General features: G+C 41.7%; 1 non-coding gene across 1 annotated transcript; it reads left to right on the top strand.

The window, feature by feature from the left end:
• The first annotated feature begins 2,487 nt into the window (after positions 1 to 2,487).
• On the top strand, positions 2,488 to 2,594 carry LOC141663301 (small nucleolar RNA R71). The gene has a single exon (XR_012551380.1). It is a non-coding gene; the product is annotated as a small nucleolar RNA R71 (small nucleolar RNA).
• The last annotated feature ends 302 nt before the right edge of the window (positions 2,595 to 2,896 follow it).

Genomic DNA, 2,896 nt, shown 5'->3' with positions numbered 1-2,896 from the left:
ACCACACAACCCAAAAGAAACTCTTCTGAAGGCAAAAGTACCAAACGAACATGTGAAAGTAGCCTTTTCCTGATTATCTGGAGCAATGCAAATCTGATTATAGCCTAAATAGCCATCCAGAAGATAATAGTACTCATGCCCAGCCAATCTGTCAAGCATCTGATCAATAAAAGGAAGAGAGAAGTGATCCTTCCTTGTGGCCTTGTTCAGCTTCTTGTAATCCATGCAAACTCTCCACCCCGTGACTGTTTGAGTAGGGATGAGCTCATTCTTTTCATTAGCTACCACGGTGATGCCTCCTTTCTTCGGCACACACTGAACTGGACTCACCCAAGAACTGTCAAAAATGGGATAAATGATCCCTACATCTAGTCACATGAGAATTTCCTTCTTCACAACTTCTTTCATGATCAGATTCAGCCTCCTTTATTGCTCAATCGTAGGCTTGCTACCTTCCTCTAGCAAAATTTTATGCATGCAATAAGAAGGGCTGATTCTCTTGATATCTGCTATAGTCCATCCAATTGCCGACTTGAACTCTCTCAGAATTCTTAAGAGCTTTTCCTCATCACTACCTGAAAGGTCAAATGTAATAATAACAGGAAAAGTTGATGCATCACCTAAAAACACGTACCTTAAGTGTTCAGACAATGGTTTAAGCTCGAGTATAGGAGTTTCCTCAATAGATGGCTTGAGGTGCTTTGGAGACTTGTTCAGCTCCTCCAATTGAAGAGATTCGAAAGGCATATCCAGCCTTCACTTCCAAGGAGAAGCATTCAAATATTGCAATTGTTCATCACCTTCATCATCTTCACTATCTGAATTCCCCAACAAGGCCTTTTCTAAAGCATCAGACCTTAGCATTTGATCAAGTTCTGAAGTAACCACAGAATTGACCAACTCCACTTTTAAGTACTCCTCATTATCAGTAGGGAATTTCATGGCATTGAACATATTAAAAGTCACATCCTGATCGGGTACTCGTATAGTGAGCTCGCCCTTCTGCACATCAATCAAGGTTCGGCCAGTAGCTGAGAATGGTCTTCCCAAGATTATAGGAATCTTTTTATCCTCCTCGAAATCAAGAATTACAAAATTAGCAGGAAAGATGAGTTTGTCCAACTTGACTAAGACATCCTCCACAATGCCTTGTGGATATGTAATAGAGCGATCAACCAACTGCAAAGTCATATAAGTAGGCTTTGGATCAGGTAAATCCAACTTCTTGAAGATAGACAAAGGCATCAGATTGATGCTAGCTCTCAAATCATATAAACACTTGTCGAACAACAAGTTTCCAATGGTGCAAGGAATAGTGAAGCTTAGAGGATCTTTAAGCTTCGGAGACAACTTCTGTTGCAGCATAGCACTATATTCCTCCATGAGAGAAATGGTCTCTAAGTCATCAAGCTTCACTTTCCGAGAGAGAATACCTTTCATAAACTTTACATAGCTAGGCATCTGTTCAATAGCTTCAGCGAAAGGTATGTTGATATGAAGTTTCTTGAACACCTCTAGAAACTTCTCAAACTGCTTATCCAACTTTTTCTTCTGTAGCCTTTTAGGAAAAGAAGGTGGAGGATAGATCTGTTTCTCCCCTGTATTACCCTCAAGAGGAGTGTGTTCCACAGTAGTCTTTCTTGGTTCCAGTTCTGCTTCCTTCTGCACTTCTTCCTCAGCCATAACTCATTCTTCCAAAACTTGAGATTTTTCAGGATTTGCAACCTTCCCAGACCTCAATGTAATTTCCTTAACCTGCTCTTTTGCTTCCTTCTTGCCTGGAACTTTCATGTCACTAGGGAGTGAACCAGGTTGACGATTCAGCAAGGCATTGGCAATCTGCCCAATTTGATTTTCCAAGGTCTTGATAGACACCGCTTGGCTTTTGCACATGAGCCTTAACTCCTCCAATTCAGTTTTTTCATTAGATTGATGCAGTTGGAGTTGTTGTCTTGGTGCGTATTACGGTTGCTGAAAACCAGAGGGTTGTAATGCTTTGCAGCATACTGCTGATAAGACTGCTGTACCGCATTCTGAGTGTTGCTCCAGCTGAAGTTAGGATAATTACGGTTGTTGGGATGATAGGTGGATGGAACTGGTTGATGCGACCTCTGAAAGTTGCTCACGAACTGAGCTGATTCACTAGAAATAGCACACTGCTCCGTCTCATGCGCACCATCACAAAGTTCACAGACACTAGTAATTTGATTAACTCCATAATTAGCCAAAGAATCCACCTTCATCGTCAAAGCCTTAAGCTCAGTAGCTATAGAAGTAGCCGCATCTACTTCCAGAATTCCTGCTACTTTGTCCTGAGGTAGTCTCTGAGTTGGGTTCTAGTATTCATTAGTAGCCATCAGTTCAATCAATTCATAAGCTTCATCGTAGCTCTTAGACCACAAGGCTCCTCCTGATACTGCATCAAGCATGGGTCTAGAAGTAGCACCCAACCTATTGTAAAAGTAGTTAATGATCATCCAGTCAGGTATCCCATGATGAGGACACTTTCGAAGCTTCTCCTTATATCGCTCCCAAGCCTCACACAAAGACTCTCCAGACTGCTGCGCAAATTGAATAAGAGCATTCCTGATTGCAGCTGTCTTTGCCATATGAAAGAACTTAGTAAGGAACTTTTGAGCAAGATCTTCCCACTTAGTGAAAGAGCTTGGTGGTAGAGAATGCAACCAACACTTAGCTTTGTCCCGCAGAGAGAATGGGAAAAGCCTCAACTTAATAGCATCTTCTGAGACATTGTTGAATTTGAAAGTGTCGCAGATCTCGATGAAATCTCTAATATGCATATGGGATCTTCAGTCGAAGAACCCCCAAACTGAACCGAGTTCTGCACCATCTGAATCGTTCTAGCCTTGATTTCAAAAGTGTTATCCTTGATGGC

The sequence above is a fragment of the Apium graveolens genome, chromosome 5, assembly GCF_009905375.1.
Source record: "Apium graveolens cultivar Ventura chromosome 5, ASM990537v1, whole genome shotgun sequence".
Lineage (NCBI taxonomy): Eukaryota > Viridiplantae > Streptophyta > Magnoliopsida > Apiales > Apiaceae > Apium > Apium graveolens.
Note: the sequence above shows the minus strand (reverse complement) of the source record. Positions and strands in the feature narration are given on the sequence as shown.